Raw genomic sequence first — 25577 nt, forward strand, 5'->3', positions numbered from 1 at the left:
GGTCCCCTGGAGAATGGAATAGCGACCTACTCCCGTATTCTTCCCTGGAGAATTCCATGGACAGAGAAGCCTGATGGTCTTCAGTCCATGGGGTTGCAAAGAGCTAGACATGACTGAGTGACTATCACTTCACTTCAACATAGTAAATACACTTTTTGAGCCTTTCATTTCACTTTGAGTAAATAGTTTCAGTAGGCACAGTGTTGTAAATTGACAATTACTGCAGCACATTGAAAAAAGTCATTCTACTGTTGGCTTTGTTTTTGCGGGTTGCTGCCAAGATATCAGCTGTTAGTTTACTTAACAATTTCTCTATAGTTGATCTATTTTCCCCTCAATGTTTTGAAATTGTTCTCTTTTCTTTATTAAGTTTCACTGTGATGCATATAAACATGAGTTTTTTTAAAATAACTATATCCTGTTTCAGGTTTTTTTGAATAGGAAGTTTGATTACTCTTGGAATTATGGAAAACTGTACAGTAATTATCTCACATCATTTTGTCTTCACTACTACCCTTCTGAAAATTTGATTAGATACCTGTTAGACCGTTTACCCCCTTTCTTCCATGATGCTTTAATCACCATGTACTCTTATATTTTGCACCTTTTAGTGTCTGTGGGCTGCATCTGAATTGTTCAGTTTTTAATTCTTGTTATTTAAATCTTATTTCCATTTCATGATTTTTTCAGCAATATCTAATAAGCTATTTTACATAGTTCATCCTGCTTTAAATTCCAGTTATTATACTTTTCCTTTGTTCTACCACCTTTATCATTTTTTTGGTTTCTTATTCTTTGTTTTTAAAGCTTTCTTTTTATTTAACACATGAAATACAGGTATTTTACATTCTTACTTTTAACATTCTAATATGCAGTGTCTTTGGAGATGATTTTATTGTTTTTGTAGTCTGAGTCTCATTCATATTACTCTATGTGTTTTTTCTTTTTCTCTTTTAATTTATGTTCTTTAGAATTATGTGTAATTTATTTGAAAATATTTGTGTGTCTGTCTTTTTCTGCCAGCCATTTGGAAACACCACCACCCAGAATCACTTTAAATTAAATTCTCAGTGTCTGGTTATTGGAATTTAGGATGGATATATTCAGATGTGATTTCCCCATCCCCTTTCTCACTTACTGCTGGTGTCAAGATAGTCACATTTGCTTGCTGATATCTTCCATGTAGTGAATGTATTTTTCAACACTGTTGCAATGACAGTATGGATTTTTAGTGTCCTAGTTTTTTGTAAATATCAGCTATGAGTATCTACTGTAAAGTCTCTACCTTCAATATTTCCTATAGGTTGTTTCCTTCTCCTATACCCGGTGCAAATTAATAATCAGTGTTACTTAGTTTTGTCGTATACTCTCCAAATCAAGCTTTAGTGGTTACTGATTTCCTGGGTTCCTCTTTCATTTGATTTTAGCCTCTGTGGATTCTTTATTGTCCTTGATTTATAGCTTTCATTTTTTTAATTGAGAAATATTATCTGGCTTTGTTATATCGCTCATTTAGAGTTTCATCCATCTTACTAGAGGTTGAAGTTTCAAGCTCATTATTAACAGTGTTTAAAGTTCACTGTTATGATTCTTTTTAAAGACTTGTTAAGATTCTTTAAGGTTGTTTTCTTATTTATCTCAAGATTGTATCACTCTAGTTCTTTGATGTAGAGGTCGCTTGACTATTTAAATTGACTGTGAAAATTCTTGCAATAGACCATTGTAGGAAGGAAAAATGTCACAAATGAGATGTAGTGGCTATTGGAAAAAAATATCCACTGAGATTCAAGAGTGAAATTTGGGGTCTATTAACCTTGACAGCATAATTAGAATGCTGTCATTTTTCAAGCAGATGGAAAAGTGAATCTTCTGTAGGACTTACAGGACACTAAGAATCTCCTGAGGATTTCGATTATTTCTAATTCAGAAATTGCTGAATGTATATTCTTTAAAAATAGAAACTCTTTTAATAAATGCATTTGCAACTAAAACTTCTAAACTCAGACTGTCTGCTTTGTGTTTCAGCATATGACTTGGCTGAATATTGACCTTCTTGCAACCTTTTAAATGAGTGTAGTTTGAGGTGCTGAATTCTAAGAGGCATGTTGGCATTTAGGGAGTAGTGAAGAGCTAACATCTTTGTAATCTAACTTCTGAACCTTTTCATGAAATTTAAATGTTAGTACAATGGTATCATTGCAAACACTAAAGAATCATTTAAAGACTATTCTATTTCTGTACATTAGAGCTGCATGAGCATCCAGTTGATAGTAGCACCTTGCTTGGCATTTACGAGAATGGAGGAAACCTTAGAAAAAAGTTTTCAAAACACTGTTTTTCCTATCCCTGATATTCTTGCCTGGAGAATCCCATGGACAGAGGAGCCTGGCAGGCTACAGTCCATAGGGTTGCACACAGTCACACAAAACTGAAATGACTTAGCATTCATGCAATAGTATATATTTACCTGTGGGAAGGACCTATATTCTGGAGAAGGCAATGGCACCCCACTCCAGTACTCTTGTCTGGAAAATCCCATGGATGGAGGAGCCTGGTGTGCTGCAGTCCATGGGGTCTCTAAGAGTCAGACATGACTGAGCGACTTCACTTTCACTTTTCACTTTCATGCATTGGAGAAGGAAATGGCAACCCACTCCAGTGTTCTTGCCTAGAGAATCCCAGGGACAGGGGAGCCTGGTGGGCTGACGTCTATGGGGTTGCACAGGGTTGGACACGACTGAAGCGACTTAGCAGGACCTATATTTGGGCTTCCCTGATGGCTCAGTGGTAAAACACCTACCTGCCAAGCTGGAGATACGGTTTCAATCCCTGGGTCATGAAGATCCCCTGGAGAAGAAAATGGCAACTCACTCCACTATTCTTGCCTGGGAAATCCCGTGGACAGAGAAGCCAAGTGGGCTACAGTCCATGGGGTCATAAAGAGTTGGACATGGCTTAGTGAATAAACAGCAGCAGGACTTACATTTAAATTCACTGTTATTTTTTAAATCACCATATATAATCCTCAAAAATGAAAGTTGAATAAGTAAAGTATTTTATATACAGTTAAATGGTCATTTCATATTTCTGGAAGTAGTGGTGATTTCTGCTAGTGGAGAGATTGAGTATTAGTGCATAGGGAATGGAATAAATCATTGTTTATCTAATAGCTGAATGGTTAATATATAATACTATATATGCACAAACATCTACATTAATACTCTTTTTGAACTGGCACACGTTAGCCCAGGTCTCAAATGTTGAACAACTACATGGTCATTTTGAACAACTACATGGTTGACTTCATCAAAACTCCAGTATTTAGTGCATGCAGATTTGCTGTTTTTGACTTTTAGTTTGCATTTTGTCTCCTTGTTGCATTTTATTGAAAACAGTATTTTTTGTGAGATTTTGAGATATGATATTCCTGTTTTGATATTTTTCTTCCTTCTGAAGGAAGACTATCTAATTATTGAAGTCATTCTTCCAGTAGCAAAGAAGTAATTGCAGTTTCTGGTCTCTTTGATATATGCAGAAAGTTAACCTTTATGGTACTGCTGAGATTTATTATTTATTGAGACTGGAGCTTATAAGCTGTCTTAGAAGTGAACCCCGATAAAGCACCTTAATCAAACTTTGCACATGCATATATGATTAATGGGGTGAATGTGATGAAAACATGTGAGCTGAGGAAGTTGCTGCATTTGGTGATTCTGGCTTAGCAGGAAGTTACTGATATGTGTCATGAGTTCATTGCATTTATTTACTTAATTAGGCAGTGTTGGGAGATCTTTCCAGAGCCCCTGACTCCTTTTTTGGTGCTTGACTATCTATCTTCATCATCTAAGTAACCGCTGACCAAATGCTGAAATATGTGACTCCACTTATGAGTTTGCATACCTTGTGAACTAGGGCAGGGGCTGAGCTTAATGTAGCTATTAGGTTTTGCATGATGTCTTACAGTGCTCTGCACATGGTCTGTGCTGTCTTTGTACTGGTAGCTTGGTCATTATGACTGTCTGGCAAATTGTACTGAGTGCTGTTCAAAGAATCATATTGTTACCATCTGGTGAAGTAGAAGAAAGGAGTGCAGACATTCTGTGGGTCTCCATACCTCTATGCTAAAGAGTTTAATTCAGCTTGCATTTGGTTACTAAATTGTGCCTGGTTTTTGGATAATTTTCCTTAGAGCTGGGAAAATGCTCCTAAAGGTCAGAATAGCTTGAGTAATGTGAAGTCCCCAAATGAGACGTCAGTCCTCTAAACCATTAGAAAATGAAGCATAGTGACTTATGCTAATTTATACCAGTGGACACCCTTACTTCCCATCTATTCATCTTGGTGAGACATACACTTCCCTTCTGGCTTCTCCTCTTCAGTCACCTATAAAGGTTAGTGAACAAGAAGAAATGCTTCAAGTCTGCTTATCTGTGCAATTTTTGCTATTTGTACTTTCTGAAAGAGTATGTTAAAAAGTAACTGTTCTCCCCAGTGCCCCGTGCTAATCCAGATGGTTTGTCTCAAGGCTTTGGAAATAATAGAATATGTGGAGGATAGAACAATATAAGAATATAACTTGAATAGAATTTAACTTCTTGTCAGCATGAGTGGTAAGTAAGCATTGTATCAACCTGGATTCTGAATTTAAAAACTTGTTTTGCAGATTTTTTTGTTCTAAAATTAACTTTAAGACAAGATTCCTTGATAGTTATTTCTCTATCAAACTGTATTTGACTTTAGCATTACATATTTTATACAGGTTAATCAGATATGCTTAGCGCTAGGAGTCTGACATGACTGAACAACTTCACTTTCACTTTTCACTTTCATGCATTGGAGAAGGAAATGGCAACCCACTCCAGTGTTCTTGCCTGGAGAATCCCAGGGACAAGGGAGCCTCATGGGCTGCCATCTATGGGGTCACACAGAGTCAGACACGACTGAAGTGACTTAGCAGCAGCAGCAGCTCTATACAATTATTCATAAATGGACACATTGCAAAAAAAAAAAAATGCCAATTGCCTACTTGCCAGCATAACAATCTCAACAAAATCACATAGAACAAGTATTTGAACTCGCTTTTTACAGATAGTTTTGACTGTGAAACTGTTTGAGTATGAAATCATTATGACTCCCACATTGAGATATAAGGAAAGGAATTAAAAAGTAAAACGGGAATAGTGTTTTACAAGTGGCTGCCCTTTAACCCATTCAGGAGACATTTTATTTTTTAGATTCTTGTAACAAGTTTTGCTTGGCAAAAACTGTTTGCCATTTTGGGAGCTGTTTTCTTCAGTAGTTTGTTAGATGATTGCTCTGCTTTTAAATTCCAGTGGAGTGCAGTACTCTTTAATTTTCATAATTGCAATTATGCAAAATATTACATTTATGTATGTATATAGGTATGGTTCTAGTTAAGACTTATTAAACTTCTTGTGATAATACATAAAGAAAAAATTTAAAGCATTTGATGATTGTGTGTTGCCTTTGGTTCAGTATTTACATGTCCATATTGAAAGAAAAGAATGTTTTTTCCGTAAACAAATTGGAGTTGTGTGATGGACATTAAGCACAAATTTTATCAGAGTTGAAATTTAAATACTGAAAAAAATCTATATACACAACAAGCTTCTCTAAGCAAGACATTTCTAGGGATTAATATATTTCCCAAGAGGCTAATGCAACTGTGTCTCTGGTTGTGGTCTTAATGTGCTTGAGACATGCAATAATTCTGCAGAAAAGCAATGCTCCAGAGTATATTGTTTCTTAATTATAAAGGCCGTTGTAATTATTCCATTTTAAGTGCTAACTTATTTAAGTTTTAAAGGCTCAGTAACTCAGCTGAAAGTTCTTTAATTGAGATGGAATGGGGATCATTGAATCTAGTTCTGTCACTAATAATAAAGAAGAACCCACAATATGATTTGATGTCTTAATAATAAAAGTTAACATGTTGAAGTTCTTTTAGGCCCTTAGTCATTATATTGTATATATCAATTGTCCATCTTCATTCTTAGAAATATTAATGTCTTAGAGCTCTTTGGATTATTTTATTATCAAAATATGCAAGAACTTTCTAGAAAGTTGGAATAATTTTAAGCATATACGAGAGGCATGGTTGGTTAAGTTGTTGGTTATGGTACTATGTAAAACCTCCAGAATAACTAAATAGAAAGGGGATTTTGGCGTCACACAAAAGGACATTCCAGTCAGCTTGGGAAGTCTTCTGGATAAATGTCACCTGTGGGTTAAGTGCAACAGTTCCGTGTTAGCTTGATGAAGCCTGGATATGTGAAAGAGCAAGGACAGTGCTCTATCCCGGAGGCATCTAGGGCCAAGAGTTTAGTAAACTGCAATGTTCATTCAGTGCTGTACTTGCGTTACACAGAACAAATCAGACTTAAGGAACCTGGAGATGAGAGGCAGTATCAGAACTTCTCATATAATCACGCTTGGCAAGCTATCAGGCAGAGTGGCAGCCATAACAAATAACTAAATGAGTGATGAATGAACGTTGGAGAGAAACAAAGAAAAACAGCTTGAGAAGATGTTCACTGTTTTGTTTTGTTTTTTAAACAAGTATTAACTGAGTGCTTTTATGCACTAAGTGTGATGCTAGAAGTTGAGTAAACAGTAATGAATGCAATAAATATATCTTTGCCCATGTGGGCCTCAGTCTAGCAGGAGAAACATTTTAATAATCATTGCACAGGTAAATGTGTGATTCCAAGTTGTGATAACTTCTAGTTAGAAATGGTGAAGGGTATGAGAGAGAGAATGGAGGAGTCTTCTGTAAGTGTAACTATGGTCAAACATGTGTTTTTAAGGAAGGGATATTATACTGAGCCCTAGGAAAACATGGGGTATGTCAATGGAAGAGCAAGGCATAGAACATTCTGGGTAGTGAGGGAGGGGCATGTGTGAAGACCTGAGATGGAGCAGAGCTTGGGAGGAACCAAAAGAAACTGAGAGTGAAGTAGAACAAACCAAGAAACCAGTGGTGTAGGATGAGGCTGAGGGAAGGGGTAGGTAGAAAAGAACTCAGGTTAAAAAATGAAGTGAAGTGTAAATTAGAACAAAGAGGTGAGGAGTCCACTTTGAGACTCTGTAGGGAAGTGATGCACTTCCATCAGTGTTCAGGGGGAATTATTCTTTTATACCATTTTACAAAGGAGTTTCTTTAATACAGTAAGGAAGGTGGATGGGTGAAGCAAAAGTGATGAGAGTAATCTATGCTAAGAGTGCTGGTTAGACGAAACATGTATCAGTGATTCTTCTGAGAAAAAATGGAAGGATTTTAGGTTGGAATAAGGAGGAGTAAGATCAGTAAGGCAGTATAAAGAATGAAGACAGTGGGAATGAGGTAGAAAATACTGATTTGCAGTAGACCGTATCTGGAGGACTCTTAATGATTGTCTTCTACCAAGAATGGGTGGAAAGCCTACTTTAGTCAATATTCAGCAGTGAAAGCAGAATGCTGGACACATAGCAAATGTTTAATAGTTTTCAGAATGGTTGCTGTCCTTGGGACATAGTGCTAAATTTCTCCTAAACAAGGGATAAATCTATCATTCTATTAAAAGATGATAATTAGTAAAGAGGGATGTTAGTCTCTTTATCATAATGACAGGTAGATTTCTAACATTTCATTCAAACAAATGGATATGCTTTACATGATGTCCATGGTGGTATAATTAAGATGCCTTTCTTTGAATAATTTTCTTTCTCCCCACCCATCTTTAAAATGTTAAAAGAATAACTCACTCATAAGTTATCACTAAAGAGTCAGCAAAACTCAAAGTGCTATCTATTTTTACATCATTATTCCAGTGTAGCATATTGATCTCTGGGTGAACTTTCGCAGTTTTTTTTCCTGCAGCTTTCCTTGACAAGCTTAATGAAAGCACCACTTTCTTCACTAGATCATGACTTTGCACCAAGCATTTTAGGTGAGAGCTTCTTCGTAAGCAAATACTTTTTTACTCCTTTTACCTTATAATAGGCTGGACCTAATAGTATAATAGGCTGGACCTAATAGTATATTAGTAACTTTAAACTTAAGGACACTATTTAATCAATCGTTTTATCAAACAATTTATTAAGACCATCCTGTTAACCTCATAGTTTTCATCATAGAGTAAATATCGTTCAATTTAAAGTACCAGAGAGAGAGAAACACTTTGACTGAAAGTATATTTATTTTGAACTGAATTACAATTTTTAAAAACAACCTTATGTTTCATAACATTTATGACTTAGTTCAGTTCTGTCACTCAGTCGTGTCCAGCACTTTGCGACACCATGGACCACAGCATGCCATGCCTCCCTGTCCATCACCAGCTCCCAGAGTCTACTCAAGCACATCTCCATTGAGTCAGTGATGCCATCCAATCATCTCATCCTCTGTTGTTCCCTTCTCCTCCTGCCCTCAATCTTTCCCAGCATCAGAGTCTTTTCAAATGAGTCAACTGTTCACATCAGGTGGCCAAAGCATTGGAGTTTCAGCTTCAACATCAGTCATTCCAATGAACACTCAGGACTGCTCTCCTTTAGGATGGACTGGTTGGGTCTCCTTGCAGTCCAAGGGACTCTCAAGAGTCTTCTCCAACATCACAGTTCAAAAGCATCAATTCTTCGGTGCTCAGCTTTCTTTATAGTCCAACACTCACATCCATACATGACTACTGAAAAAACATAGCCTTGACTAGACAGACCTTTGTTGGCAAAGTATTGTCTCTTCTTTTTAATATGCTATCTAGATTGGTCATAACTTCCCTTCCAAGGAGTAAGCGTCATTTAATTTCATGGCTGCTGCCACCATCTGCAGTGATTTTGGAGCCCCCCAAAATAAAGTCAGCCACTGTTTCCACTGTTTCCCCATCTATTTGCCATGAAGTGATGGGACCGAATGCCATGATCTTCGTTTTCTGAATGTTGAGCTTTAAGCCAACTTTTTCACTCTCCTCTTTCACGTTCATCAAGAGGCTCTTTAGTTTTTCACTTTCTGCCATAAGGGTGGTGTCAGCTGCATATCTGAGGTTATTGATGTTTCTCCTGGCAATCTTGATTCCAGCCTGTGCTTCTTCCAGCCCAGTGTTTCTCATTATGTTCTCTGCATATAAGTTAAATAAGCAGGGTGACACTGTACAGCCTTGATGTACTCCGTTTCCTATTTGGAACCAGTTTGTTGTTCCATGTCCAGTTCTAACTGTTGCTTCCTGACCTGCATACAGATTTCTCAAGAGGCAGGTGAGGTGGTCTGGTATTCCCATCCCTTTCAGAATTTTCCACAGTTTTTTGTGATCCACACAGTCAAAGGCTTTGGCATAGTCAATAAAGCAGAAATAGATGTTTTTTTGGAACTCTCTTTTCTGATGACTTATAGCCTTCACAAAATAATTTATTCCCTGTTTCTGATATTCTACATGGGTTTGTCTAAGTTTTTCAGGAAAACAAAGTATTTAGGAACTTTTTCATTCCATAATTTCGGTAAAATTGGAATGTAAAATCTTAAATGTGAAGGAAGTATTGTTTTCATAGAATTTTTGTTTAAAAAGGTATACTTCAAATCAAAAACTACTTGTGAAATTTAAAAGCAGAATTTAATAGCTAATTCCTTATCATTTTCAACTGGTCATGATATGAATAATGATAGCTATTGTGAAAATTTACTTATATTCACAAATATTAAACTGTAATATGTACTCATCCACTATGAATCCAAATTATGGAAATCAAAACAACAAACTTTTTGATACACAGGTATAGAAAACATGGTATAATTTAAGAGATTGATGAATAGCCATATGTCTTAACATCAAGGTCTGTGATTTATATATACATGTGTGTATGTGTGTGTGTGAGTATATATATATATATATTTTTTTAGCTTATGGTGTGAAGGTTAATACAGTTAGAGCACCCTGCACTATTTATGCAGATCAGGATCAGCCATGCCTACAGAGAATATTACCATCTGTTTGTAAAGATTGAGAAATTTCAAATGTTGTTGCTTAAAATATGTACATTTTCTGGCATTTGGGTAGAATGGTGTCATTTCTTATGAGTGCACTTGATTCCTGACATTCACTCAAATGCTAATTTAATTGTTACTAGAATAGCCAAAGGCTTCCAAATTTCATGGTAGTTGAGTTATCCTGGGATTCCTGTAAGTGATTGGAAATGAACAGGACCTCCCTCTGAAGCCTGGACAGTGATGGAGACATTAAATTCCCAGCAATAGCAAATCTAGAAAGAAAATCTCTTGAGTGTAATCCACAGCAAAGTCTGAAACCCTCTTGCTTTAAGGAATTTCCTGGTGGCCTTAGGGAGGATATTAATGGAACTCTCTAGGCTTAACCTCGTTAGGAGACTGTTATTCGGCCCTTGTTGTTTCTACTTTAAAGTCAAGAATTTTAAGTAGATTAGAAGGAAGAACAGTGCAGTGCAGCATAAAGTTAACATTATACTGTTAATAAAATTCAACTGAATTATTAATTCCTACCAGAAGTTGCTTTTAAAATAATCAGGATTAACTGTAAGAATAAGGATTGTTTTCATCTCTTTGCTTCTCTATCTGAAGGATAATTCTTCATAATTAAGAATACCTTAGACAAACAAAAAGGGAACATAGCCATGAAAAATTTGTTATACTAATGGCTGATTCTATTAATGTACTATAACTGTCTAATTCTTTATTGTGACAGGGGAGGGAAAAAGAGTCAAAGGAAAATGTTTCCATTCAAATTTTTAAGCTTTTTGTCCTGTTGAGAAGCAATGGGTTAGAGAACAGGCTTGGGATGATTACCAAGAGTGGTTAAACGCGAAAGGTGCTGGTTTGCTCTTTCTTTCTCTTCTGGTGAAAAAGCCATTTGATAAGCATACAGGCAACACAGCCTGGACTCAGAAGCAGGGAGGCTGGCAGATGGTACAGCAGGATGGAGAAACTGTTGGCAGATGGCGTGGACTATTTGAGCAACAAAGACACTTTTGGCTACCGATGCGAAGAGTTGGAAAGAAAGAAGAAGACAACTTGCCCAATGTTGCCAGCATGTATACAGAAAACGTTTTGGCAGAATGGAGACTGACAAAAGATATTCCATTGTTAACTGCAAGGAAAGCAAAGAGTTGTTGTTATTAAGTTTCATAAAGTGTGTTCCCTCTGGTGTGGTTTGAATGCAGTTTCATATGGAAGAGCCCTTTAAAGATCAGCTAGACCAGCTATGCTGAATGAATATTAGGACATACTCATTCTGTTTATATTACTCAAAAGATCTCTCTTCAGGATGTTATTCTTAAACAGTGTAATATATGTTGTCTTTTCATAAGGTTTTTAAAAATCTCTTATTGCTATCTCCATTTCCCTGGCTTCACATCGTGTGGTGAAATTGTGGTTGTACGTTGTAGGGATCAGGAGGGATCTTGTTTGTCACCGTGCCCTTCAGCCATGTTTCCCACGCTAGGTAATGTGTTGTGAATTCAGGTTGGGCTATAGTGTACAGACTCCGAGTTTTATCAGCAAAAAGTGTATGTAATTGTGGCACTGAATTACTTAGGGGATTATAGTTATTGCCACATCTATTGTATTTGTTTTCTGAGGCCTCTGAAGCTACCTGTAACAAACTGGCATTTAGTTCCTTTATTTCACTGGGGCTGCTACAATTTTACATTTGTTGCTTTTCCACCTATTGCTCCCTAATGTGTCTCCCTTTTATGCCACTTGTTAGATATTGTGTTTCCAGAATTAATTAATTCAGAAGACTTTTACCTAATAAAACTTGAATCCACAAGCAGTGTTTGAAACTGAAATATATAACCTTCTAAAAAGATACTATTTTCATATATCAACACCAGTATCAAGAAAAAATATTTAAGGATGCTTTAAAATTAAATTTTAATTGAAGCATGTTGCTAAGAATAGTAAAACCAGTTCCATTGGTTTCTAATAATTATTTCTCCCCAGCTCACTGAAGTTTAAACATTTAGTATCTCAATTATTCAGAAAAATGCTGAGATTTTGGATATAATTGAAAGTGCTGCTGAACTGAGATCAAAAGAAATAAGGTTGATTTTGAATGATGTCACCCAAGATGCCTCTAAGCCAACAAAATTACTGTCTTAATGGTTATTTACCTTTTGAGAAGTCCTGCTTTAGAGCTTTTGGTATTTACCTTACACAGTATTCTATCAATCTTTGTGATCTGATTTCTCAGTCTATGGAAGACTGGAAGTGTCTGATTGGATTTAGAGGCCTATAAGAGGGAAGCATGGGTATATGAAGGCACAGCCTTAGCTTAACATAAGGGGGAACCCATTAAAAACTACACAATTTACTAAATATTGAAAGAGTACCTTCAAGATTTTATGGGAACAAAACTTATTTCAACAGGCTGTAATTAAGACACTTTAAAAAACAATTCTCCAAAATATGGTTAATTTTTAGCACTTAGGAACAGACATTAATTTTCTACAATACTTACTAATTTAGAAACTTTCATTCTTAAAGACTTAAAGATGGTTTAAATTATATATGCTTTTTAACCTATACTTACTTTCATAAATTGGAAGGTATATTTAAAACCTTTGTTTAGAGGGGTTCAGTTCAGTTCAGTTCACTTGCTTAGTTGTGTCCGGCTCTTTGTGACCCCATGAATCACAGCACACCAGGCCTCCCTGTCCATCACCATCTCCTGGAGTTCACTCAAACTCATGTCCATTGAGTCGGTGATGCCATCCAGCCATCTCATCCTCTGTCATCCCCCTTTCCTCCTGCCCCCATTCCCTCCCAGCATCAGAGTCTTTTCCAATGAGTCAACTCTTCGCATGAGGTGGCCAAAGTACTGGAGTTTCAGCTTTAGCATCATTCCTTCCAAAGAACACCCAGGGCTGATCTCCTTTAGAATGGACTGGTTGGATCTCCTTGCAGTCCAAGGGACTCTCAAGAGTCTTCTCCAACACCGCAGTTCAAAAGCATCAATTCTTCGGCGCTCAGCCTTCTTCACAGTCCAACTCTCGCATCCATACATGACCACTGGAAAAACCATAGCCTTGACTAAACGGACCTTTGTTGGCAAAGTAATGTCTCTGCTTTTGAATATGCTATCTAGGTTGGTCATAACTTTTCTTCCTTACCTATACTTACTTTCATAAATTGGAAGTTGTATTTGAAACCTTTGTTTAGAGGGGTACTTCACAAAAACCACCTCCTTCTCACGGGTACTTGTTTCTTCCTTGTTATTTTCAGTTTTTGTAATGACAGTGGCACTGATGCTGTAATGGAAACTGTGAGGTCACACAAGACAGGCAGCCCTCATTCTGCCTTAGGCTGGACACATTACTTTATCTCCCTAGACCTCTGTCTTTTCACCTATCAAATAAAGGAGTTGGCTTTTAATGTCCTTTCTCCTTTAATGAATCACTGAAGTCTTTCCCTGGCACTTGGGGGTACAAATTATAAAAAGGAGGAAGAATTGATGTTGACTATTTTGAGGCTATGAAAAGGAAAGTAAGATCCAGAAAGAGACTAATAGATGTTTCATTATTGAGCATTTCAGATCTTACTCTAGATTTATAGCTAGACGCCTCTGCATTCAGTGCTGTTTTCCTTCTCTGTGAAATGTGTTGATTCAGCAGGATGAGATCTTTAAGGTTTTACCTTATCAAAGACTACGATTTTTAGTTAAATGCATGATTCCTTGTCTTTTCCTTTTGGAAAAGGAACCCCTCATTAGGATGCTCACTCAAGAACTTCTGAGTAGGACTCTCTCATCTGTTCCAATACCAGAGACTCACCTCTGCAGTATCCCTTTATTTCCCCTTTACCACTTACTTCCTCTGCCACTGTGATAATTCTTTCCATTACGGAATGAGAGAAGTGGAGTCTGCCTTAATCATCACTACATCTCCAACTTCTAGCCAGATACTTGTTGAGCTAATTAACACACATTTCTAACCATAACCTGAATCCCAGTGCTTCATTTACATTGGATTTCTTGTCCTTCCATCATATCCTTCCATTGGTAAAGATTCTTACACCCCCATCCCCTTCCTCCTTAGATTAAGACTGCCACAACCCCTGCTTACTATATAGCAAAGCAAGCTTATTCCTCTTGTTCTCATGGTATGTCATTAGGCATTAGGAATTGTTTTCCTCTAGAAGCAATGTTTAAAAATATCATTAGCTTTGGTATTTTGATATAGATGTAGTCTGCATTAGTGGCTCAGCAGGAAAGAATTTGTTTGCCAATGCAGGAGACATGGGTTCAATCCCTGGATTGGGAATATACCCTGGAGAAAGAAAGGGCAAACCACTCCAGTATTCTTGCTTGGGAAATCCCTTGAACAGAGGACCCTGGCAGGCCGCAGTCTGTGGGGTCGCAAAAGAGTCAGACATGCTGCTACTGCTGCTGCAAAGTCGCTTCAGTCATGTCCGACCCTGTGCAACCCCACAGACGGCAGCCCACCAGGCTCCCCAGTCCCTGTGATTCTCCAGGCATGAACACTAGAGTGGGTTGCCATTTCCTTCTCCAATGCATGAAAGTGAAAAGTGGAAGTGAAGTCACTCAGTCATGTCCGACTCTTAGCGACCCCATGGACTGCAGCCCCCCAGGCTCCTCCATCCATGGGATTTTCCAGGCAAGAGTACTGGAGTGGGGTGCCATGGACATGACTTAGTGACTAAACACCAGCAAAGTTTGAATTAGACAAATCTTTATTTCCTGGTTAAGAAATTTAATCATTATTTATAGCACAATATTATTTCTCTAGAAATATATATTCCAGGTTCCAAATGATTTGCAAATGAACTGTTGTAAAGTAACGCACAAGATGGCCCATTGGCAGTAGATCTAGAAAGGTACATTGGGATAAATATGGTTGTGATATATGTGAAATTTGTAGTGCCTCAAAGAAAACTCTGTAGCTTGTGACAAAAGAAGAGAGTATTCCCCAATCATTGACTTTTCCCACATGTACAGATTTTCACATTATGCAAAACCTTTTCAGAGCCTATCTACCACAAGAGCAAAGTAAAAGTTAAATTTTGTAGAAACTGAACTTGAACAAGGGCTTCATTATTATAAACTTTGCCAATCTGCACTGTTTATAGTTCAAAAGAAATTTTTAAGTGGATTATTTTCATTTAAGCTGTCATCTATGATTTGATTTTTCCACCGGGTGCTCCATTCATTTTGATAATGCTTCACTGGGGAATTTTTTTTTTTTTTTGATAGCAAATAGACTGCGTTCTATTCTATTTTTATACCTCTGCTTTTCAGAGTCTCAAAGTCACTGTCTTTTTCTAGATGACTATCTTATACACCAAAGTCAGGCTTATGTTTCCATTTTTGTCCATTCCTAAGATATATCCCCCATTTTTTAATATAAACTCTCAGTCAGGGGACATGTCTCATTTGTTTCCCTGATCCTTAGAACAGTGGCTGGCACAAAATAGACACATATGTAAGTGAGTGCTTTTCTTTTTTTTTAATGCTTTCAATTTTATTTTATTTATTTTTGTTGGAGGCTAATTACTTTACAATATTGTAGGGTTTTTGCCACACATTGACATGAATTAGCCATGGGTGTACATGTGTTCCCCATCCTAAACTCTCCTCCCACCTCCTTCCCCATCCCATCCCTCAGGGTCATCCCAGTGCACCAGCCCGGAGCACCCTGCATCATGCATCGAACCTGGACTGGCGATCCTTTTCACATATGATAATATACATGTTTCAATGCTACTCTCTCAAATCATCCCACCCTCTCCTTCTCCCACTGAGTCCAAAAGACTGTTCTATACATCTGTGTCTCCCTTGCCGTCTTGCATATAGGGTCATCATTACCATCTTTCTAAATTCCTTATATATGCGTTAGTATACTGTATTGGTGTTTTTCTTTCTGATTTACTTCACTCTGTATAATAGGCTCCAGTTTCATCCACCTCATTAGAACTGATTCAAATGTATTCTTTTTAATGGCTGAGTAATATTCCATTGTGTATATGCACAGCTTTCTTATCCATTCATCTGCCGATGGACATCTAGGTTGCTTCCATGTCCTGGCTATTATAAACAGTGCTGCAGTGAACATTGGGGTACATGTGTCTCTTTCAATTCTTGTTTCCTCGGTTTGTATGCCAAGCAGTGGGATTGCTGGGTCATATGGCAGTTCTCTTTCCAGTTTTTTAAGAAATCTCCACACTTTTCTCCATAGTGGCTGTAATAGTTTGCATTCCCACCAACAGTGTAAGAGGGTTTCTTTTTCTCTGCACCCTCTCCAGCATTTATTATTTGTAGACTTTTGGATAGCAACCATTCTGACCAGCCATGAGATGGTACCTCATTGTGGTTTTGATTTGCATTTCCCTGATAATGAATGATGTTGAGCATCTTTTCATGTGCTTGTTAGCCATCTGTATGTCTTCTTTGGAGAAATGTCTGTTTAGTTCTTTGGCCCATTTTTTGATTGGGTCTTTTATTTTTCTGGAAGTGAGCTGCAGGAGTTGCTTATATATTTTTGAGATTAATTTTTTGTCAGTTGCTTCATTTGCTATTATTTTCTCCCATTCTGAAGGCTGTCTTTTCACTTTGCTTATAGTTTCCTTCATTGTGCAAAAGCTTTTAAGCTTAATTAGGTCCCATTTGTTTATTTCTGCTTTTATTTCCATTACTCTGAGAGGTGGGTCATAAGAGGATCCTGCTGTGATTTACGTCAGAGAGTGTTTTGCCTATGTTTTCCTCTAGGAGTTTTATAGTTTTTGGTCTTACATTTACATCTTTAATCCATTTTGAGTTTATTTTTATGTATGGTGTTAGAAAGTGTTCTAGTTTCATTCTTTTACAAGTGGTTGACCAGTTTTCCTAGCACCACTTGTTAAAGAGATTGTCTTTTCTCCATTGTATATTCTTGCCTCCTTTGTCGAAGATAATGTGTCCATAGGTGCATGAATTTATCTCAGGGCTTTCTATTTTGTTCCATTGATCTATATTTCTGTCTTTGTGTCAGTACCATACTATCTTGATGACTGTAGCTTTGTAGTAGAGCCTGAAGTCAGGCAAGTTGATTCCTCCAGTTCCATTCTTCTTTCTCAAGATTGCTTTGGCTATTCAAGGTTTTTTGTATTTCCATACAAATTGTGAAATTGTTTGTTCTAGTTCTGTGAAAAATACGTTGGTAGCTTGATAGCGATTGCATTGAATTTATAGATTGCTTTGGGGTAGTATACTCATTTTCACTATATTGATTCTTCCAATCCATGAACATGGTATATTTCTCCATCTATTAGTGTCCTCTTTGATTTCTTTCATCAGTGTTTTATAGTTTTCTATATATAGGTCTTTTGTTTCTTTAGGTAGATTTATTCCTAAGTGTTTTATTCTTTTCATTGCAATGATGAATGAGATTGTTTTCTTAATTTCTCTTTCTGTGATCTCATTGTTAGTGTATAGGAATGCAAGGGATTTCTGTGTGCTAATTTTATATCCTGCAACTTTACTGTATTCATTGATTAGCTCTAGTAATTTTCTGGTGGAGTCTTTAGGGTTTTCTATGTAGAGTATTATGTCATCTGCAAACAGAGTTTTACTCTTTTCCAATCTGGTTTCCTTTTATTTCTGTTTCTTCTCTGATTGCTGTGGCTAAACCTTCCAAAACTATGTTGAATAGTAGTGGTGAGAGTGGGCACCTTTGTCTTATTCCTGACTTTAGAGGAAATGCTTTCAGTTTTTCACCATTGAGGATAATGTTTGCTGTGGGTTTGTCATATATAGCTTTTATTATGTTGAGGTATGTTCATTTTATTCCTGCTTTCTGGAGCATTTTTTATTTTTTATCATAAATGGATGTTGAATTTTGTCAAAGGCTTTCTCTGCAGGTATTGAGATAATCATATGGTTTTTTTTTAATCATTCAGTTTGTTAATGTGGTATATTACATTGATTGATTTGCAGATATTAAAGAATCCTTGCATCCCTGGGATAAAGCCCACTTGGTCATATCTTTTTAATATGTCGTTCGATTCTCTTTGATAAGATTTTTTTAAGGGTATTTGCATCTATGTTCATCAGTGATATTGGCCTGCAGTTTTCTTTTTTTGTGCCATCTTTGTCAGGTTTTAGTATTAGTGTGATGGTGGCCTCATAGAATGAGTTTGGAAGTTTACCTTCCTCTGCAATTTTCTGGAAGAGTTTGAGTAGGATAGGTGTTAACTCTTCTCTAAATTTGTGAGCGCTTTGGATATTGACCATATAGGTCAGGATTTCCCTGTCTTGGCACTATTGATGATTGGAACCAGATTAATTGTCTTAATGAGGGAGGCTGTCCTGTACATTGTGTGATGTTTGGCAGATTCCTGGCCTCTGCCCACTAAATGCCAGGAGAACTCTCCTTTTGTGACAATAAAAATATGTGACCAGATATTGCCATTGATTGAGAATCAATGATAGAGGTGGAAGGAGAATGAATCCCCCTCTGAGTATGTTGGACTGGTGAGAGTCAGGGATACACGGAATCCAGTTCCACTGTTAAGAGCTCTGTGACCCCACACTCTTGTTCCTTTATCTTTAAACCTTGGCTATCATGAAAACTAAATGACTCCAGATGTCCTGACCAGCATGAAACCCTTGCTTTCTAGACAGATCCTGCCTGTGGCCAGAGATTGCTCCCCAGTCTACCAGGTCTTCCCACTCATTCTCATCATGGTTATTGAGTGAGAGCTTGTACCAGATCAACATAATGAAATATTAATGTATAGCACATAGGTTCATTCAAATGCCCAGTATTTCTAATATTTTGCTGTGTTACTGTATTTTGCTCTGAATTGTTTAACTATTATAGCTGTGGGATTCCCTCCTGGTTCAAAGGTTAAAGATCTGCCTGCAATGTAGAAGACTTGAGTTTGATCCCTGGGTCGGAAAGATCCCCTGGAGAAGGAAATGGTAACCCACTCCAGTATTCTTGCCTGGAAAATCCCAAGGACAGAGGAGCCTGGCGGGCTACAGGGCTATAGTCCATGGGGTTGCAAAAACTCAGACCCTACTGAGTGACTTCACTTTCACTTTCACTTTTTAGCCAAAGGAGGAAGGCTGAATCCCCAAATGCATTGGAGCCTTAAGAGTCAAATGGATCTAGGGAGTTCAGAGGTTTTCGCATCATTTTTTAACTATGGCTCTGACTGCTATGTATTCTGAATGCTTATTCTCTGTGAACGTTTGGTTACTCTGTGAGTTACTATGAAGGTTAAGTGAAATTATGTAAGGAAAACACCAAGAGCTGGGCACATAGTTGTTGCTTAAAACATATGAGCTCTCTTCCCTCCACTTACATTTCCCCACAAATTTATATACAAATTTGTGTTTGTGTGTAAAATCCCCTGGAGGAGGGCATGGCAGCCCACTCCAGTACTTTTGCCTGGAAAATTCCATGGACAAAGGAGGCTGGTGGGCTACAGTCCATAGGGTTGCAAAGAGCTGGACATGACTGAAGTGACTTAGCACTCATAAACACATTCATATATTCATACCTCCATCTATCCATAAATATACATGTGGATAATCATTCAATGTGTTAAAAAAAACATCTATTGCTCATCTATTTATCAGGTGCTAGGGAGAAGGCAATGGCACCCCACTCCAGTACTCTTGCCTGGAAAATCCCTTGGACGAAGGAGCCTGGAAGGCTGCAGTCCATGGTGTTGTAAGAGTCAGACACGACTGAGCAACTTCACTTTCACTTTTCACTTTCATGCATTGGAGAAGGAAATGGCAACCCACTCCAGTGTTCTTGCCTGGAGAATCCCAGGGACGAGGGAGCCTGGTGGGCTGCTGTCTATGGGGTCGCACAGAGTCGAACACGACTGAAGCGACTTAGCAGCAGCAGCACTATTCTTGATGTTGGAAATGGAGCAATGAAAATAGTACAATCCATAGCAATCATTAGTAGTGATGAAGATTTTAGATTATGTTCTCCACTGAGTTGGGTATAGGGTGAAAACAGAAAAATTGAAAACTACTCTATGAATAGTCAGTTCATCATTTGGACTATTATATCTATTATTGAAAAGTTTGTCCTTGTTAAACAGTGTTGTGGTGAAGGACATATTTATTTTTCAAAAACAAATGCAAAATATTGAAAAGCTGAACCTTTGACCTAATTAATTTTCAATTTTTGACCCTGACAAATTGGAGTGGCTTAAGCATTTAAAGGAAAAAACAAAAAAGAAGCCATTTTTCAGCTTGTCCTCCTTTCTAGTTTATTATACTTCTACACACTCGCAACACTCAAATTAGTGCTTGAGGTCTGCACTGGTGATGAAATACCTTTCTGTATAATCTGGGAATGTTTGTATATCTTCCTGTCTGAGAATATCTGGATTGCACTGAATTTCCTCTCAGGGAGAAGGGTGAAAATAACTTTTTGCAAAGCATGACTGCATCATCCCTGAGCACCATTACAACATGCTTAATGGGCTGTAATAGTATTTTTATTGTCTTATAACTTTGGCTCCCTTAATGTGTTTGAAGGTGTTTAAAATGCACCTTTGAGCATTGTTCCATGTGCTTTGTGTCCCCTGAATAAATATTATACCCCTATTGACTTTTTAATTGTGAGATTTGATAATAGTAATGAGAAATCCCTGACCATTGTATACGTTTTGCCACTTCATTTCACTTAGCTTCTTTCAGTTTCCAGGCATGTGTTTAGCAGACGTGTGTCTGTTTTGAATGGGTGTTATTTGGTTGTTTAGAAAAAAAGAGAGGAGAAGAAAATCCTACCACTGCTCCACTGATCTTTAACTGATGCTATGAGGCAAACTGGATGTGTTTGAGATGTTGAAACTGACTAACCCAGACACTCCATGATCAGAAGCATATGAAAGAAAGGACTGTCTCGGACTGGCAAGATGTTCTCGTGGAATAGGTCTTAGAGAGATCGTTTGGGGCCTGGATGGGATGAGTGCTCCCAGAGAGGAAACATCCTAGGTGTGTTTCATCCTGGTAAAAGCAAGAGTATTTTAGAAAACACATCTCCAAATGTCACTCACTCCAGGGGTGGTGATGGGGTTACATGAAGACTTCAGCTGAGTCTCTGTCTACTCTGGTGAGTTATTTATTAACCCTCTCCATTGTCCTGGCCCAACTGGACTTCATGAAAGCAAAGGGACTGTGCTTAGTTGCCAGTGAATCTGACATACTTTGTTGGGAAACATTTAAAACTATATATGAAATTATTTATATGAAATTATTTATTGAGTATATACAGTGAGCCAAAGATAGTGCTCAATGCTTTAAGACCTTCATTTTATTTAACCTTCACAATAATTCCACTAGGTTAATATTAGGACTGTTATGATGTTTGTTTTATAAATGGGAAAACTGAGATTGTAGGGATTAAGTAATTTGTATACAATCTTTTTTAAAGTTGACTTATTTTTAATTGAGTGACTTCCCTGGTGGCTCAGACGGTAAAAGCATCTGCCTAAAATGCAGGAGACCTGGGTTCGATCCCTGGGTTGGGAAGATCCCCTGGAGAAGGAAATGGCAACCCACTCCAATACTCTTGCCTGGAAAATCCCATGGATGGAGGAGCCTGGTAGGCTACAGTCCATGGGGTCTCAAAGAGTCAGACATGACTGAGCGACTTCATTACACTGCTATTTTTAATTGAATGATAATTGCTTTACAGTATTGCACTGGTTTCTACCAAATATCAACATGAATCAGCCATTGGTTTACCCATGTCCCGTCCCACTTGAACATCCCTCCACTTTCCTCCCCATCCCAGCCCTCTAAGTTGTTACTGAGCCCCAGTTTGAGTTCCCTGAGTCATACAACAAATTCCTGTTGGCTACCTATTTTACGTATGGTAATGTATGCTTTCATGGTATTCTCTCCATACTTCCTACTCTCTCCTTCTTCCACCCCAGCTGTGTCCATAAGTCTGTTCTCCATGTATGTCTCCATTGTTGCTCTGCATATGGGTTCATCAGGGCCATCTTTCTGGATTCCATATATGTACATTGGTATGCAATCTTTGTTTTTCTCTTTCTGACTTACTTCACTCTGTATTATAGGCTCTAGGTTCATCCACCTCATTATGGCTGACTCAAATGTGTTCCTTTTTATGGCTGAGTAATACTCCATTCTATATGTGTGATACACACACACACACACACACACGCACACACACACATATATATCCATTCACCTGTCAGTGGCCATCTAGGTTGCTTCCATGTTCTAGCTATTATAAATAAACCTGCAATGAACATTGGTTTACATGTGTCTTTTTAAATTTTGGTTTTGTCAGGGTATATGCCTAGTAGTGGGATTGCTGGGTCATATGGTGGTTTTATTCCTAGTTTTTTTAAAGAATCTCCAAACTGTTTTCCATAGTGGCTGTATCAATTTGCATTCTACCAACAGTGCAAGAGGGTTCCCTTTTCTCCACACCCTCTCCAGCATTATTGTTTGTAGGTTTTTTTGATGATGGCCATTCTGCCCAGTGTGAGATGATATCTCATTGTAGTTTTGATTTTCATTTCTCTAATAATGAGACATGTTGAGTATCTTTTCGTGTGTTTATTAGCCATCTGAATGTCTTCTTTGGAGAAATGTCTGTTTAGGTCTTTTGCACACTTTTTGATTGGATTATTTGTTTTTCTGGTATTTGTACACTTGTACATTTTTGAAATTAACCCTTTGTACCTATAAAGTATGATAATGTGGTAGAAGAATGTAATATATAAGGTTTAAAAATTATCTATGATCATGCTTCAAAAATAGAACTTAAATCTAGAAAACCCTTAGAAATCAAATCATCCAATATTCCCCCCACCACTACATTTCATATGAGGAAGACCCCGAAGTCCTAAGAATTTGAGTTTTCCTTTTAGAATACCCTAACAAAGTTGTTACTTTTACAACTTCCTAGGAGGGCTTGTGCTTTTATTGAATTTAGTATTAGTAGAACTTTATTATTACTATGGATTTATTTTTTGGATTATTTATTTTTATGGATTTATTATTACTATGGATTTTTAATAGTATTTTAATAGTTATTACTATTTTTATGGATTATTATTACTATGGATTTAGACAGGATGTAGAGGGAGTATACTGAATTGGTAATTTAGAATTTCTTAATCTGTTGTGTTAGAATGGGTCACATGGGGCCAGTGTTTAGTTGGGTCAGGTTGAGACCCTGCATTTATGGTTAAAATTCCATTCTATGGTGATTAGGTGGAAAGAGGATGTGACTGCTGGTTGTCAGTTCGTGTTTAACAGCCAACAGCAAAGAATCAGAGTACAAAATGTGAAAACCGTTACTAGAAAGGTATAATGAAATATTACCTGTATATGACCACTGTGATGCATACTTTTTAGGCTGCTGCTGTGTGGATATATTTTTCCTCTTAAACACTTTTATTTCAACCAATTATCTGCTTTTTACATTGATCAAGTTTGGTTTGTGAAAGCAAGGAGGCATTGTATGATATGATTATTTGTACTCTATACTACCGTTAGAAATGAGTCTTTTTCTGTCTTTTTGGTTCATTTCATTGTTTTCCAGACTTATGGGTGGAAACCCACTTGGGGAACATGTTAAAAGATTTTCATTTAAGAATTCTGTGAGCGGTTCAGTAATCTTCATTGGCTCCCCTGACTGACCCTAAGAGATTTTGATGTGATTCATAACTAAAATTAGAAAAAATGTTGAATTAAAGGTACAATTCTATTTCTGATCTTTCTAAGATAAAGAATCCCCTAAACATCCTTCATATAAAAAAAAAGCTAGGTCAACAAAAAAAATTGTTAGGTCAGGGGTAATTTCTGTTTTTTGCCAAACATAAAATTGAGCCTTGGTTGGATTTGTCTTTAGAGAGAACTGTATTTTGGCATACATAGAAACCTAAGAAAACAAAATATTTTCATGCCTTCTTTGATGTAGTATGAGGTTCATTTAATGTAGACAGCTTTTGTTGGCTATGATTCTTTTTCTTCAGTCTTATAACACTGGACTCAGACATGGAGGTGATTAACATCTTTCTTTACAGGAATCAAAGATACTGAAAGTGATAAAACTCTGTGGGTATTCAGTCTTTTTCTGCCTTTAACATCTTTGTGCTCCGTCCTTTACTCCTCAAGTCTTTTGGAATTAAGTTTTTAAGAGGCATATGTGGTATTTTTCATGTTTAGTTGAACCTTAAATATCAAAATGCTCCTTTCTCCATAATGGCTATAGTTGGATAATATCCAGTTGGCTCTCTGTTTTCTGTTCTTTTCATCAGTTGTTAGCATGGTATTCTCTCTCAGGGCTACAGCTGATATGAGTTGATTGCAAAAGTCAGTGCTGTACCCTCCCTAGCAGTTTCCACAGCTACCTGGGCACAGTGGTAAAATGAGGCTTTTGTTTTGCATGAATAGCTCTACTGTCTCTCTGCTGTTCTGGTTCTCTTTGCTGAGGGCCTCAAATGAACACTTTCACTGAGGTGGCAGAAGAAGTTCCCTTACTTTGAGAAACTAGTAAACTAAGTATGCTGTCAGGCTCTAAGCCAACTACAGTGCTAAGCATGACAATTAATTGGATAACTACCAAATACCTCTTACTGTAACTGTAACTCAGAGTAACCCTTGCTGAAGTTAAAAAAAAAAAATTAATTTGAATGTTTCTAAGGGTACCCACCAAATGTCAGCACTGTTGGTCTGCTAAGTTTTGGCACTGCAGGCAATGGAAGGGACTGGTACATTGTAAATAAAGCTCTAGCGTATGCTGGATTTAATCCTCCCCATACAGTCAGGTAACCTTGTCTCCACATCATATGAGGAAAATGAAATTCACACAACCAGTTTGTTTATATCCCCAAACTATGGGCTTCTCATTACTAAACACTACCCTTGAGTCCTATGATGTCTATCTTGAAAGGCCTGTATTCCAGCAAGAAAGAGAAGCCACACCCACAAGTCACAGGGCTTGTATATTTTTATTTATGGGCAGGTGAGTAATACAGAGAGATGCTGTGGGAGTTTTGAAGAATGAGACAATATGCTGGGGTGGGGGTATCATGGAAAAATGTCATTATGGAAATAAGAATTGAGTCTGATGGACAGGGAGGGTCTTGATTGGTCAATAGAAGTGAAAAAGCCATTCTAGGTAAGGAATACAATTCAGCCATAGCAAGGACAGAGTTGATAATCAAAGCTGAAGGACAGGCGCAGCAATGGGGAGATGGTAAGCTACTCTGGGAGAAACGTGAATGCCAGGCTTATAAGACGGGGTGTTGAAAGGTTGCAATGGTAAAATTTTTACATTGTTGAACAAACATCAGTTCTGAAGAACACTGGGATTAACCAGGAAGATATGGGCCAGTTGGAACTGAGCATGAGGATACTGGCAATTTGGTAAAGCCAATTTGCAGACTGCTAAAATAATCTGGCCTTGAGGTAAAGTGTGACCCTGGATAGTAGCATAGAATATAGAATGAAAAAGTAGATTTAAAATGAATGAGTGAGTTTAGGGACTGACCAGAACCAGAAAAACTAGTCAACTACAGCAGATATGCTACCACTCAGAAGTGAAAT

General features: G+C 37.5%; 1 protein-coding gene and 1 non-coding gene across 2 annotated transcripts in view; both read left to right on the top strand.

Annotated features, from left to right (window-relative positions):
- PARD3B (par-3 family cell polarity regulator beta) overlaps positions 1–25577 on the top strand; it is a 1141780-nt gene that overhangs the window by 309033 nt on the left and 807170 nt on the right. The gene's annotated exons all lie outside the window — the stretch shown is intronic.
- TRNAF-AAA (transfer RNA phenylalanine (anticodon AAA)) lies at positions 21443–21515 on the top strand. The gene has a single exon. It is a non-coding gene; the product is annotated as a tRNA-Phe (tRNA).

This window comes from Budorcas taxicolor, chromosome 2 (genome assembly GCF_023091745.1).
Source record: "Budorcas taxicolor isolate Tak-1 chromosome 2, Takin1.1, whole genome shotgun sequence".
Classification (NCBI taxonomy): domain Eukaryota; kingdom Metazoa; phylum Chordata; class Mammalia; order Artiodactyla; family Bovidae; genus Budorcas; species Budorcas taxicolor.